We start from the raw sequence: 14,849 nt of genomic DNA on the forward strand, positions 1-14,849 counted from the left end.
CAAGGGCAAGTTTCGCAGTTTCTTTCAGGCTAAAGGCCGCCAACAGGCGTGTGAGAGGAAGAGAAACTTCAGGAGACTTCAGCGTCAGCTGCAGTCCCTGCTGGATCTCCAACTCTGCGGCTGGGATGTGAGGGATGATCTGGCTGAGGCCAAAGGGGGCCTGAAAAGGCACTTCGAGGAAGAGGCCAATCGCATCATCTTCCGTTCCAAGGTGGAGAATCTGGAGAAGGGTGAGAAATGTAATTCTTTCTTTTTCAGAAAACTCCACTCCGGCCACACGCCCCTGACTGAACTGCGGGACGAGTCTGGCACCCCCAGGAGGGGGAAGGAGGGCGTCATGGGAGTCGTCTCAGACTACTACGGCAAACTCTACTCCCCTAAGACTACAGACGACGACGCAGCTGAATCTTTCCTGTCAGGTATCACTAACCCTATTGATCCTACAGGTAGGGCAGCTATGGATGCCCCCCTCACCTTGGGGGAGCTGCACTCTGCCGCTAAATCCTTTAGGCCGGGCAGGACCCCGGGCAGTGATGGCCTCCCAGCCGAGCTCTATGTAGCGCTGTGGGACCTCATTGGCCCGGACCTGTTAGAGCTGTATGAGGAGATGGTGGTGGAGGGCAGGATGCCTCCTACTCTGAGAGAGGGCTTGATCACGATTTTGTACAAGCGCAAGGGAGAGAGATGTGACCTCAAAAATTGGAGGCCCATCTCCCTCCTGAACGTGGACTACAAGATTTTGGCCAAGGTACTAGCCAACAGGCTAAAGGTTGTCATTGGGCGAATTGTTCATCCTGATCAGACTTGTGGCATTCCTGGTAGAAGGATTGCAGACAGCCTTGCGCTGCTGAGGGACACGGTTCATTATATCAAAGACCGCCATGCACATGTGGCCCTGGTCAGTCTTGATCAGGAGAAGGCCTTTGATCGTGTCTCTCATGGTTTTATGCGTAAGGTTCTGTGCAGGTTTGGATTGGGTGATATGTTTTGTTCTTATGTTAACCTGATGTACCTTGATATTTACAGCTCTGTGTTGGTGAACGGCTGGAAGACTGACCCCTTCTCTGTACTGTCTGGGGTCAGACAAGGCTGCCCTCTTTCACCTCTCCTTTTTGTCTGTTGTATAGAGCTCTTTGCGATGTCCATCAGGCGAAACCCAGAGATCAGAGGGATCACCGCACCGGGTCCAGACCGACTAGAGGCCAAGTGTTCGCTCTACATGGACGACGTCACTGTCTTCTGCGCTGATCAGCGTTCGGTGGCAGCACTCGTCCAGACCTGCAACAACTTCGGCCAAGCTTCAGGGGCAAAAGTCAACTGCGGGAAGTCAGAGGCAATGCTGTTTGGTCAGTGGCACCTGTCATCCCCCGCTGCATTCCCCTTCACAATCAAGCCGGACTTCATCAAAATTCTTGGAGTTTGGTTCGGTGGAGAGGAGGCGGCCCTGAAGTGCTGGGAAGAGAGACTGGCAACAGTCCGGCAAAAGATTGGACTGTGGAGCCTCAGACTTCTTACCATCGAAGGGAAAGCACTGGTACTGCGCAACGAGATTCTTCCCGTTCTTCAGTACACGGCCCAAGCTTGGCCACCTCTTGCTGCCGTCTGTAAGACCATCACGAGGACAGTCTTTCACTTCATCTGGGGCTCCAAAATGGACAGAGTGAAGCGGTCTGTTATGTACAAGGAGCCCCACAAAGGTGGGAAAGGGATCCCTGATATCCCCACCATGCTGCGGGCCTTCTTTGTTTGCAACTGTATCCGCAGGACACTCCTTGAAAAGAACGTTTGCTCTGCTGGGAAGTCCATGTCACGCTTTTTCCTTCTTCCTCTTTGGAGGAAACTTGGTTGGGACAAGTGGGACAGCTCCTTCCCTTACAACTGGACTACACCTTGGTTTTACCTGGATGTTGGACAATTTGTGAGGGAGCACCATCTGGAGGGACTTAAACCAGACTTGTGGAAACCTAAAACTATCCACAAGCTCATCAGAGCTAAGGACATTATGGAGTCTGTTCCAGGGCTCCCTGTGGCCACGGCCAAACATGTTTGGGAGAATGTGGCCTCTAAGAGACTGACTAATGGACATAAAGACATTGCATGGATGGCCATTCAGGGGGGTTTGCCTCTCAGGACATTTATGCACTCCCGAAACCTGTGCAGATATGTTCACTGCCCCTTTTGTATTACCAAGAGGGAGACTGCTCAACATATCTTTTGGGACTGTCCCACTGCACAGGCATTGTTGGATGCCCTGGAACATGAACTTAAGGACAGTGTGCCCAGGACTTGCCTCTCATACCATTCGGTATTTTATGGATTATTTCCTGGGACTCACACCGTTGAGGCAATCCAGGAGGCCTGGCGCCTTATGAACTGTTTTAAGGACGCTATGTGGCTTGCCAGGAACCGCCTCATCTTGAAGCGGGAGAAGATGACCATCCAGGACTGTCGCAGGCTTATCCATAGCCTGTTAAGAGACTATAACACCCTTGACAGTCCTGAGGAAGATGAAGACGACGATTGATTGTAATTGATTGATTGTTGTCTCCTCTTCTCCTCCTCCCCATTGTGTCTATTTTCAATAAAAAACTTTGGTTTGTGCTCCCCTCCCTCTCCCCCTCCAACCCATTCCCCTTCACAGCATGAAGTATTATTGAATGTCATGTCTATTTATGCACCCTTCCCTTTGTGTCTGTCCTCAATAAAAAACTTTTTGCTCGTGACTCCATCACCCTACCCCTCTCACCTACCTCCCCCTCACACCCAATGTTATTTTATTGCACTGTAATACACTGTAAAGTTTGAATGGTTAGTGCAGTACTTGATGTATATAGTGTAGGATGTCATGTCTTGTACTTTATGCCCTGTATTGCACTAAAACGTATGCATGATCATGTCTTACGGTGTACTGCGTACACTTGAATGAAATGTATGAACTGTGTTTTTTGTACTTTATACAAAATAAAGCTACTTTTTCAATCAAAAAATCTGTTCTTATCAGTTTAATATCTGATACGCCCCCTATCTGGGGGCCATATATTAAATGGATTTTTAGAACAGGGAGATGGAAGAAGAGCTTGCTCTGTCCACTCCACGCATTGACCTGGTATTGCAGTACTTCCAGGACCGGTGCACTTCTCTTATCCAGTTATCAAAAAATAGAATCATGTCTCTTTTCAGCAACAAAAAAACATAAGAACAGATTTTTGTCTCCTGTGTCTTATTTCGTGTCAATTTATTGTGTCTTTTTGTTGTTTTGTTTCTTATCTCTTTTAGCAAACAAGCATTTGCAGATAAGAAGACCCTTTTCTTTGTCCAAAAGGATTACTGAATTGATCCAATTATTCCTTTAATGGAGCAACTTGTGATTTGCAAATTCAATTGGATCTCCGAATGAATGAAACTATTAATCTGACGTAGTGTGTCTCCCTCTTGTGGACCCAGTGACATAATAAAGGCAAGTGAGGATTATGACACACACCTTTTAGAACCCTGCTGCTGTTGCAGCATGCAGCTTCCTTTTCTATTTACTTGCCGGTGGCCCGAGAAACAATTGTGATGCACCTTGAAGTGCTGTTTCTGTGACATGCTGTGAATATTCCGAAAGAAGCTGGGCAGACAGTGTGATTAATTGCCTGGGGAGACGAGGACGGAACGGCAGGCCGACTAATCAGCGGGCGTCGTTGCACTTATGGTCAAGGGGAGGAGTTAATGCAAATTTTGCAGGCATCTCGTTTGAAAAGTCCTCGGCTCATGTGCGTGCCTTTGCAGACAGAGAGGTGTAAAGAGGGTCCCAGTGAAGGTGTCAGGCTTTTCAGGCTAGTCGGGCCTAGAATGTGCAGCAATGGAGTGTTGTGGGCCGCCGCTGAAGAAAGTATACGGCGTGTGGCGTGGCTGTCTCCTACAGTTGTCAGGCCTAGCCTGAGAAGCGGGCGCTTTCCTGGGTCCCTTTTCAGGTTATCGCTTCTCGGCCTTTTGGCTAAGATCAAGTGTAGTATCTGTTCTTATCAGTTTAATATCTGATACGCCCCCTATCTGGGGGCCATATATTAAATGGATTTTTAGAACAGGGAGATGGAAGAAGAGCTTGCTCTGTCCACTCCACGCATTGACCTGGTATTGCAGTACTTCCAGGACCGGTGCACTTCTCTTATCCAGTTATCAAAAAATAGAATCATGTCTCTTTTCAGCAACAAAAAAACATAAGAACAGATTTTTGTCTCCTGTGTCTTATTTCGTGTCAATTTATTGTGTCTTTTTGTTGTTTTGTTTCTTATCTCTTTTAGCAAACAAGCATTTGCAGATAAGAAGACCCTTTTCTTTGTCCAAAAGGATTACTGAATTGATCCAATTATTCCTTTAATGGAGCAACTTGTGATTTGCAAATTCAATTGGATCTCCGAATGAATGAAACTATTAATCTGACGTAGTGTGTCTCCCTCTTGTGGACCCAGTGACATAATAAAGGCAAGTGAGGATTATGACACACACCTTTTAGAACCCTGCTGCTGTTGCAGCATGCAGCTTCCTTTTCTATTTACTTGCCGGTGGCCCGAGAAACAATTGTGATGCACCTTGAAGTGCTGTTTCTGTGACATGCTGTGAATATTCCGAAAGAAGCTGGGCAGACAGTGTGATTAATTGCCTGGGGAGACGAGGACGGAACGGCAGGCCGACTAATCAGCGGGCGTCGTTGCACTTATGGTCAAGGGGAGGAGTTAATGCAAATTTTGCAGGCATCTCGTTTGAAAAGTCCTCGGCTCATGTGCGTGCCTTTGCAGACAGAGAGGTGTAAAGAGGGTCCCAGTGAAGGTGTCAGGCTTTTCAGGCTAGTCGGGCCTAGAATGTGCAGCAATGGAGTGTTGTGGGCCGCCGCTGAAGAAAGTATACGGCGTGTGGCGTGGCTGTCTCCTACAGTTGTCAGGCCTAGCCTGAGAAGCGGGCGCTTTCCTGGGTCCCTTTTCAGGTTATCGCTTCTCGGCCTTTTGGCTAAGATCAAGTGTAGTATCTGTTCTTATCAGTTTAATATCTGATACGCCCCCTATCTGGGGGCCATATATTAAATGGATTTTTAGAACAGGGAGATGGAAGAAGAGCTTGCTCTGTCCACTCCACGCATTGACCTGGTATTGCAGTACTTCCAGGACCGGTGCACTTCTCTTATCCAGTTATCAAAAAATAGAATCATGTCTCTTTTCAGCAACAAAAAAACATAAGAACAGATTTTTGTCTCCTGTGTCTTATTTCGTGTCAATTTATTGTGTCTTTTTGTTGTTTTGTTTCTTATCTCTTTTAGCAAACAAGCATTTGCAGATAAGAAGACCCTTTTCTTTGTCCAAAAGGATTACTGAATTGATCCAATTATTCCTTTAATGGAGCAACTTGTGATTTGCAAATTCAATTGGATCTCCGAATGAATGAAACTATTAATCTGACGTAGTGTGTCTCCCTCTTGTGGACCCAGTGACATAATAAAGGCAAGTGAGGATTATGACACACACCTTTTAGAACCCTGCTGCTGTTGCAGCATGCAGCTTCCTTTTCTATTTACTTGCCGGTGGCCCGAGAAACAATTGTGATGCACCTTGAAGTGCTGTTTCTGTGACATGCTGTGAATATTCCGAAAGAAGCTGGGCAGACAGTGTGATTAATTGCCTGGGGAGACGAGGACGGAACGGCAGGCCGACTAATCAGCGGGCGTCGTTGCACTTATGGTCAAGGGGAGGAGTTAATGCAAATTTTGCAGGCATCTCGTTTGAAAAGTCCTCGGCTCATGTGCGTGCCTTTGCAGACAGAGAGGTGTAAAGAGGGTCCCAGTGAAGGTGTCAGGCTTTTCAGGCTAGTCGGGCCTAGAATGTGCAGCAATGGAGTGTTGTGGGCCGCCGCTGAAGAAAGTATACGGCGTGTGGCGTGGCTGTCTCCTACAGTTGTCAGGCCTAGCCTGAGAAGCGGGCGCTTTCCTGGGTCCCTTTTCAGGTTATCGCTTCTCGGCCTTTTGGCTAAGATCAAGTGTAGTATCTGTTCTTATCAGTTTAATATCTGATACGCCCCCTATCTGGGGGCCATATATTAAATGGATTTTTAGAACAGGGAGATGGAAGAAGAGCTTGCTCTGTCCACTCCACGCATTGACCTGGTATTGCAGTACTTCCAGGACCGGTGCACTTCTCTTATCCAGTTATCAAAAAATAGAATCATGTCTCTTTTCAGCAACAAAAAAACATAAGAACAGATTTTTGTCTCCTGTGTCTTATTTCGTGTCAATTTATTGTGTCTTTTTGTTGTTTTGTTTCTTATCTCTTTTAGCAAACAAGCATTTGCAGATAAGAAGACCCTTTTCTTTGTCCAAAAGGATTACTGAATTGATCCAATTATTCCTTTAATGGAGCAACTTGTGATTTGCAAATTCAATTGGATCTCCGAATGAATGAAACTATTAATCTGACGTAGTGTGTCTCCCTCTTGTGGACCCAGTGACATAATAAAGGCAAGTGAGGATTATGACACACACCTTTTAGAACCCTGCTGCTGTTGCAGCATGCAGCTTCCTTTTCTATTTACTTGCCGGTGGCCCGAGAAACAATTGTGATGCACCTTGAAGTGCTGTTTCTGTGACATGCTGTGAATATTCCGAAAGAAGCTGGGCAGACAGTGTGATTAATTGCCTGGGGAGACGAGGACGGAACGGCAGGCCGACTAATCAGCGGGCGTCGTTGCACTTATGGTCAAGGGGAGGAGTTAATGCAAATTTTGCAGGCATCTCGTTTGAAAAGTCCTCGGCTCATGTGCGTGCCTTTGCAGACAGAGAGGTGTAAAGAGGGTCCCAGTGAAGGTGTCAGGCTTTTCAGGCTAGTCGGGCCTAGAATGTGCAGCAATGGAGTGTTGTGGGCCGCCGCTGAAGAAAGTATACGGCGTGTGGCGTGGCTGTCTCCTACAGTTGTCAGGCCTAGCCTGAGAAGCGGGCGCTTTCCTGGGTCCCTTTTCAGGTTATCGCTTCTCGGCCTTTTGGCTAAGATCAAGTGTAGTATCTGTTCTTATCAGTTTAATATCTGATACGCCCCCTATCTGGGGGCCATATATTAAATGGATTTTTAGAACAGGGAGATGGAAGAAGAGCTTGCTCTGTCCACTCCACGCATTGACCTGGTATTGCAGTACTTCCAGGACCGGTGCACTTCTCTTATCCAGTTATCAAAAAATAGAATCATGTCTCTTTTCAGCAACAAAAAAACATAAGAACAGATTTTTGTCTCCTGTGTCTTATTTCGTGTCAATTTATTGTGTCTTTTTGTTGTTTTGTTTCTTATCTCTTTTAGCAAACAAGCATTTGCAGATAAGAAGACCCTTTTCTTTGTCCAAAAGGATTACTGAATTGATCCAATTATTCCTTTAATGGAGCAACTTGTGATTTGCAAATTCAATTGGATCTCCGAATGAATGAAACTATTAATCTGACGTAGTGTGTCTCCCTCTTGTGGACCCAGTGACATAATAAAGGCAAGTGAGGATTATGACACACACCTTTTAGAACCCTGCTGCTGTTGCAGCATGCAGCTTCCTTTTCTATTTACTTGCCGGTGGCCCGAGAAACAATTGTGATGCACCTTGAAGTGCTGTTTCTGTGACATGCTGTGAATATTCCGAAAGAAGCTGGGCAGACAGTGTGATTAATTGCCTGGGGAGACGAGGACGGAACGGCAGGCCGACTAATCAGCGGGCGTCGTTGCACTTATGGTCAAGGGGAGGAGTTAATGCAAATTTTGCAGGCATCTCGTTTGAAAAGTCCTCGGCTCATGTGCGTGCCTTTGCAGACAGAGAGGTGTAAAGAGGGTCCCAGTGAAGGTGTCAGGCTTTTCAGGCTAGTCGGGCCTAGAATGTGCAGCAATGGAGTGTTGTGGGCCGCCGCTGAAGAAAGTATACGGCGTGTGGCGTGGCTGTCTCCTACAGTTGTCAGGCCTAGCCTGAGAAGCGGGCGCTTTCCTGGGTCCCTTTTCAGGTTATCGCTTCTCGGCCTTTTGGCTAAGATCAAGTGTAGTATCTGTTCTTATCAGTTTAATATCTGATACGCCCCCTATCTGGGGGCCATATATTAAATGGATTTTTAGAACAGGGAGATGGAAGAAGAGCTTGCTCTGTCCACTCCACGCATTGACCTGGTATTGCAGTACTTCCAGGACCGGTGCACTTCTCTTATCCAGTTATCAAAAAATAGAATCATGTCTCTTTTCAGCAACAAAAAAACATAAGAACAGATTTTTGTCTCCTGTGTCTTATTTCGTGTCAATTTATTGTGTCTTTTTGTTGTTTTGTTTCTTATCTCTTTTAGCAAACAAGCATTTGCAGATAAGAAGACCCTTTTCTTTGTCCAAAAGGATTACTGAATTGATCCAATTATTCCTTTAATGGAGCAACTTGTGATTTGCAAATTCAATTGGATCTCCGAATGAATGAAACTATTAATCTGACGTAGTGTGTCTCCCTCTTGTGGACCCAGTGACATAATAAAGGCAAGTGAGGATTATGACACACACCTTTTAGAACCCTGCTGCTGTTGCAGCATGCAGCTTCCTTTTCTATTTACTTGCCGGTGGCCCGAGAAACAATTGTGATGCACCTTGAAGTGCTGTTTCTGTGACATGCTGTGAATATTCCGAAAGAAGCTGGGCAGACAGTGTGATTAATTGCCTGGGGAGACGAGGACGGAACGGCAGGCCGACTAATCAGCGGGCGTCGTTGCACTTATGGTCAAGGGGAGGAGTTAATGCAAATTTTGCAGGCATCTCGTTTGAAAAGTCCTCGGCTCATGTGCGTGCCTTTGCAGACAGAGAGGTGTAAAGAGGGTCCCAGTGAAGGTGTCAGGCTTTTCAGGCTAGTCGGGCCTAGAATGTGCAGCAATGGAGTGTTGTGGGCCGCCGCTGAAGAAAGTATACGGCGTGTGGCGTGGCTGTCTCCTACAGTTGTCAGGCCTAGCCTGAGAAGCGGGCGCTTTCCTGGGTCCCTTTTCAGGTTATCGCTTCTCGGCCTTTTGGCTAAGATCAAGTGTAGTATCTGTTCTTATCAGATAGCAAGAGGCAAGTGCTGATCTGCCACAACTGCACTTGATCTTAGCCAAAAGGCCGAGAAGCACCCGCTGGGTAGAGAGGAGCAGGGGCTTCCGCTGAAGAGGAGGCGCTTCTTCCAGTGGAGCAGGGCCCGAGGAGAGGAGGGCTTCTTCAGCCGGAGGTGCTCCCGGCGTCTTCTTCCCGGCAGGCAGGGGGGGTCGGCAGCGCTTCTTCCCCGGGGTCGGTCTTCTTGCTCCTGGCCGGCTTTGATCGGGTAACACAAGTCTCAAACAGTTCCTCACCAGGGTTAGAGTGTGCTATCGGATGAGCCACACTCAGGTATGTCCTCTGGGTTTTGGGCAGGAGAGAGACAAGTGCACCATGCAGCAGAGTCTACATCAGCCCCTCACCAATGTTAGAGTGCGCTATCGGATGAGCCACACTCAGCATAACCTCCACCGGGTAGTTGGTAAGCTGATAAGAACAGATACTACACTTGATCTTAGCCAAAAGGCCGAGAAGCGATAACCTGAAAAGGGACCCAGGAAAGCGCCCGCTTCTCAGGCTAGGCCTGACAACTGTAGGAGACAGCCACGCCACACGCCGTATACTTTCTTCAGCGGCGGCCCACAACACTCCATTGCTGCACATTCTAGGCCCGACTAGCCTGAAAAGCCTGACACCTTCACTGGGACCCTCTTTACACCTCTCTGTCTGCAAAGGCACGCACATGAGCCGAGGACTTTTCAAACGAGATGCCTGCAAAATTTGCATTAACTCCTCCCCTTGACCATAAGTGCAACGACGCCCGCTGATTAGTCGGCCTGCCGTTCCGTCCTCGTCTCCCCAGGCAATTAATCACACTGTCTGCCCAGCTTCTTTCGGAATATTCACAGCATGTCACAGAAACAGCACTTCAAGGTGCATCACAATTGTTTCTCGGGCCACCGGCAAGTAAATAGAAAAGGAAGCTGCATGCTGCAACAGCAGCAGGGTTCTAAAAGGTGTGTGTCATAATCCTCACTTGCCTTTATTATGTCACTGGGTCCACAAGAGGGAGACACACTACGTCAGATTAATAGTTTCATTCATTCGGAGATCCAATTGAATTTGCAAATCACAAGTTGCTCCATTAAAGGAATAATTGGATCAATTCAGTAATCCTTTTGGACAAAGAAAAGGGTCTTCTTATCTGCAAATGCTTGTTTGCTAAAAGAGATAAGAAACAAAACAACAAAAAGACACAATAAATTGACACGAAATAAGACACAGGAGACAAAAATCTGTTCTTATGTTTTTTTGTTGCTGAAAAGAGACATGATTCTATTTTTTGATAACTGGATAAGAGAAGTGCACCGGTCCTGGAAGTACTGCAATACCAGGTCAATGCGTGGAGTGGACAGAGCAAGCTCTTCTTCCATCTCCCTGTTCTAAAAATCCATTTAATATATGGCCCCCAGATAGGGGGCGTATCAGATATTAAACTGATAAGAACAGATACTACACTTGATCTTAGCCAAAAGGCCGAGAAGCGATAACCTGAAAAGGGACCCAGGAAAGCGCCCGCTTCTCAGGCTAGGCCTGACAACTGTAGGAGACAGCCACGCCACACGCCGTATACTTTCTTCAGCGGCGGCCCACAACACTCCATTGCTGCACATTCTAGGCCCGACTAGCCTGAAAAGCCTGACACCTTCACTGGGACCCTCTTTACACCTCTCTGTCTGCAAAGGCACGCACATGAGCCGAGGACTTTTCAAACGAGATGCCTGCAAAATTTGCATTAACTCCTCCCCTTGACCATAAGTGCAACGACGCCCGCTGATTAGTCGGCCTGCCGTTCCGTCCTCGTCTCCCCAGGCAATTAATCACACTGTCTGCCCAGCTTCTTTCGGAATATTCACAGCATGTCACAGAAACAGCACTTCAAGGTGCATCACAATTGTTTCTCGGGCCACCGGCAAGTAAATAGAAAAGGAAGCTGCATGCTGCAACAGCAGCAGGGTTCTAAAAGGTGTGTGTCATAATCCTCACTTGCCTTTATTATGTCACTGGGTCCACAAGAGGGAGACACACTACGTCAGATTAATAGTTTCATTCATTCGGAGATCCAATTGAATTTGCAAATCACAAGTTGCTCCATTAAAGGAATAATTGGATCAATTCAGTAATCCTTTTGGACAAAGAAAAGGGTCTTCTTATCTGCAAATGCTTGTTTGCTAAAAGAGATAAGAAACAAAACAACAAAAAGACACAATAAATTGACACGAAATAAGACACAGGAGACAAAAATCTGTTCTTATGTTTTTTTGTTGCTGAAAAGAGACATGATTCTATTTTTTGATAACTGGATAAGAGAAGTGCACCGGTCCTGGAAGTACTGCAATACCAGGTCAATGCGTGGAGTGGACAGAGCAAGCTCTTCTTCCATCTCCCTGTTCTAAAAATCCATTTAATATATGGCCCCCAGATAGGGGGCGTATCAGATATTAAACTGATAAGAACAGATACTACACTTGATCTTAGCCAAAAGGCCGAGAAGCGATAACCTGAAAAGGGACCCAGGAAAGCGCCCGCTTCTCAGGCTAGGCCTGACAACTGTAGGAGACAGCCACGCCACACGCCGTATACTTTCTTCAGCGGCGGCCCACAACACTCCATTGCTGCACATTCTAGGCCCGACTAGCCTGAAAAGCCTGACACCTTCACTGGGACCCTCTTTACACCTCTCTGTCTGCAAAGGCACGCACATGAGCCGAGGACTTTTCAAACGAGATGCCTGCAAAATTTGCATTAACTCCTCCCCTTGACCATAAGTGCAACGACGCCCGCTGATTAGTCGGCCTGCCGTTCCGTCCTCGTCTCCCCAGGCAATTAATCACACTGTCTGCCCAGCTTCTTTCGGAATATTCACAGCATGTCACAGAAACAGCACTTCAAGGTGCATCACAATTGTTTCTCGGGCCACCGGCAAGTAAATAGAAAAGGAAGCTGCATGCTGCAACAGCAGCAGGGTTCTAAAAGGTGTGTGTCATAATCCTCACTTGCCTTTATTATGTCACTGGGTCCACAAGAGGGAGACACACTACGTCAGATTAATAGTTTCATTCATTCGGAGATCCAATTGAATTTGCAAATCACAAGTTGCTCCATTAAAGGAATAATTGGATCAATTCAGTAATCCTTTTGGACAAAGAAAAGGGTCTTCTTATCTGCAAATGCTTGTTTGCTAAAAGAGATAAGAAACAAAACAACAAAAAGACACAATAAATTGACACGAAATAAGACACAGGAGACAAAAATCTGTTCTTATGTTTTTTTGTTGCTGAAAAGAGACATGATTCTATTTTTTGATAACTGGATAAGAGAAGTGCACCGGTCCTGGAAGTACTGCAATACCAGGTCAATGCGTGGAGTGGACAGAGCAAGCTCTTCTTCCATCTCCCTGTTCTAAAAATCCATTTAATATATGGCCCCCAGATAGGGGGCGTATCAGATATTAAACTGATAAGAACAGATACTACACTTGATCTTAGCCAAAAGGCCGAGAAGCGATAACCTGAAAAGGGACCCAGGAAAGCGCCCGCTTCTCAGGCTAGGCCTGACAACTGTAGGAGACAGCCACGCCACACGCCGTATACTTTCTTCAGCGGCGGCCCACAACACTCCATTGCTGCACATTCTAGGCCCGACTAGCCTGAAAAGCCTGACACCTTCACTGGGACCCTCTTTACACCTCTCTGTCTGCAAAGGCACGCACATGAGCCGAGGACTTTTCAAACGAGATGCCTGCAAAATTTGCATTAACTCCTCCCCTTGACCATAAGTGCAACGACGCCCGCTGATTAGTCGGCCTGCCGTTCCGTCCTCGTCTCCCCAGGCAATTAATCACACTGTCTGCCCAGCTTCTTTCGGAATATTCACAGCATGTCACAGAAACAGCACTTCAAGGTGCATCACAATTGTTTCTCGGGCCACCGGCAAGTAAATAGAAAAGGAAGCTGCATGCTGCAACAGCAGCAGGGTTCTAAAAGGTGTGTGTCATAATCCTCACTTGCCTTTATTATGTCACTGGGTCCACAAGAGGGAGACACACTACGTCAGATTAATAGTTTCATTCATTCGGAGATCCAATTGAATTTGCAAATCACAAGTTGCTCCATTAAAGGAATAATTGGATCAATTCAGTAATCCTTTTGGACAAAGAAAAGGGTCTTCTTATCTGCAAATGCTTGTTTGCTAAAAGAGATAAGAAACAAAACAACAAAAAGACACAATAAATTGACACGAAATAAGACACAGGAGACAAAAATCTGTTCTTATGTTTTTTTGTTGCTGAAAAGAGACATGATTCTATTTTTTGATAACTGGATAAGAGAAGTGCACCGGTCCTGGAAGTACTGCAATACCAGGTCAATGCGTGGAGTGGACAGAGCAAGCTCTTCTTCCATCTCCCTGTTCTAAAAATCCATTTAATATATGGCCCCCAGATAGGGGGCGTATCAGATATTAAACTGATAAGAACAGATACTACACTTGATCTTAGCCAAAAGGCCGAGAAGCGATAACCTGAAAAGGGACCCAGGAAAGCGCCCGCTTCTCAGGCTAGGCCTGACAACTGTAGGAGACAGCCACGCCACACGCCGTATACTTTCTTCAGCGGCGGCCCACAACACTCCATTGCTGCACATTCTAGGCCCGACTAGCCTGAAAAGCCTGACACCTTCACTGGGACCCTCTTTACACCTCTCTGTCTGCAAAGGCACGCACATGAGCCGAGGACTTTTCAAACGAGATGCCTGCAAAATTTGCATTAACTCCTCCCCTTGACCATAAGTGCAACGACGCCCGCTGATTAGTCGGCCTGCCGTTCCGTCCTCGTCTCCCCAGGCAATTAATCACACTGTCTGCCCAGCTTCTTTCGGAATATTCACAGCATGTCACAGAAACAGCACTTCAAGGTGCATCACAATTGTTTCTCGGGCCACCGGCAAGTAAATAGAAAAGGAAGCTGCATGCTGCAACAGCAGCAGGGTTCTAAAAGGTGTGTGTCATAATCCTCACTTGCCTTTATTATGTCACTGGGTCCACAAGAGGGAGACACACTACGTCAGATTAATAGTTTCATTCATTCGGAGATCCAATTGAATTTGCAAATCACAAGTTGCTCCATTAAAGGAATAATTGGATCAATTCAGTAATCCTTTTGGACAAAGAAAAGGGTCTTCTTATCTGCAAATGCTTGTTTGCTAAAAGAGATAAGAAACAAAACAACAAAAAGACACAATAAATTGACACGAAATAAGACACAGGAGACAAAAATCTGTTCTTATGTTTTTTTGTTGCTGAAAAGAGACATGATTCTATTTTTTGATAACTGGATAAGAGAAGTGCACCGGTCCTGGAAGTACTGCAATACCAGGTCAATGCGTGGAGTGGACAGAGCAAGCTCTTCTTCCATCTCCCTGTTCTAAAAATCCATTTAATATATGGCCCCCAGATAGGGGGCGTATCAGATATTAAACTGATAAGAACAGATACTACACTTGATCTTAGCCAAAAGGCCGAGAAGCGATAACCTGAAAAGGGACCCAGGAAAGCGCCCGCTTCTCAGGCTAGGCCTGACAACTGTAGGAGACAGCCACGCCACACGCCGTATACTTTCTTCAGCGGCGGCCCACAACACTCCATTGCTGCACATTCTAGGCCCGACTAGCCTGAAAAGCCTGACACCTTCACTGGGACCCTCTTTACACCTCTCTGTCTGCAAAGGCACGCACATGAGCCGAGGACTTTTCAAACGAGATG

The 14,849-nt window shown here is 46.5% G+C and overlaps 1 protein-coding gene, 10 non-coding genes and 3 pseudogenes across 11 annotated transcripts in view; 8 read left to right on the top strand and 6 right to left on the bottom strand.

Annotated features, from left to right (window-relative positions):
- Window positions 1-14,849, top strand: part of LOC142095485 (uncharacterized) — a 185,296-nt gene that overhangs the window by 16,682 nt on the left and 153,765 nt on the right. The window lies entirely within an intron of this gene.
- LOC142095857 (U2 spliceosomal RNA) lies at window positions 2,968-3,140 on the top strand (annotated as a pseudogene).
- On the top strand, window positions 3,960-4,150 carry LOC142095760 (U2 spliceosomal RNA). The gene has a single exon (XR_012677942.1). It is a non-coding gene; the product is annotated as a U2 spliceosomal RNA (small nuclear RNA).
- LOC142095762 (U2 spliceosomal RNA) lies at window positions 4,970-5,160 on the top strand. Its single transcript, XR_012677943.1, has one exon. It is a non-coding gene; the product is annotated as a U2 spliceosomal RNA (small nuclear RNA).
- On the top strand, window positions 5,980-6,170 carry LOC142095763 (U2 spliceosomal RNA). Its single transcript, XR_012677944.1, has one exon. It is a non-coding gene; the product is annotated as a U2 spliceosomal RNA (small nuclear RNA).
- Window positions 6,990-7,180, top strand: LOC142095764 (U2 spliceosomal RNA). The gene has a single exon (XR_012677945.1). It is a non-coding gene; the product is annotated as a U2 spliceosomal RNA (small nuclear RNA).
- On the top strand, window positions 8,000-8,190 carry LOC142095765 (U2 spliceosomal RNA). The gene has a single exon (XR_012677946.1). It is a non-coding gene; the product is annotated as a U2 spliceosomal RNA (small nuclear RNA).
- LOC142095966 (U2 spliceosomal RNA) lies at window positions 9,010-9,132 on the top strand (annotated as a pseudogene).
- On the bottom strand, window positions 9,411-9,567 carry LOC142095960 (U2 spliceosomal RNA; annotated as a pseudogene).
- On the bottom strand, window positions 10,387-10,577 carry LOC142095766 (U2 spliceosomal RNA). The gene has a single exon (XR_012677947.1). It is a non-coding gene; the product is annotated as a U2 spliceosomal RNA (small nuclear RNA).
- LOC142095767 (U2 spliceosomal RNA) lies at window positions 11,397-11,587 on the bottom strand. Its single transcript, XR_012677948.1, has one exon. It is a non-coding gene; the product is annotated as a U2 spliceosomal RNA (small nuclear RNA).
- On the bottom strand, window positions 12,407-12,597 carry LOC142095768 (U2 spliceosomal RNA). The gene has a single exon (XR_012677949.1). It is a non-coding gene; the product is annotated as a U2 spliceosomal RNA (small nuclear RNA).
- On the bottom strand, window positions 13,417-13,607 carry LOC142095769 (U2 spliceosomal RNA). The gene has a single exon (XR_012677950.1). It is a non-coding gene; the product is annotated as a U2 spliceosomal RNA (small nuclear RNA).
- LOC142095770 (U2 spliceosomal RNA) lies at window positions 14,427-14,617 on the bottom strand. Its single transcript, XR_012677951.1, has one exon. It is a non-coding gene; the product is annotated as a U2 spliceosomal RNA (small nuclear RNA).

This window comes from Mixophyes fleayi, chromosome 6 (assembly GCF_038048845.1).
Source record: "Mixophyes fleayi isolate aMixFle1 chromosome 6, aMixFle1.hap1, whole genome shotgun sequence".
Lineage (NCBI taxonomy): Eukaryota > Metazoa > Chordata > Amphibia > Anura > Limnodynastidae > Mixophyes > Mixophyes fleayi.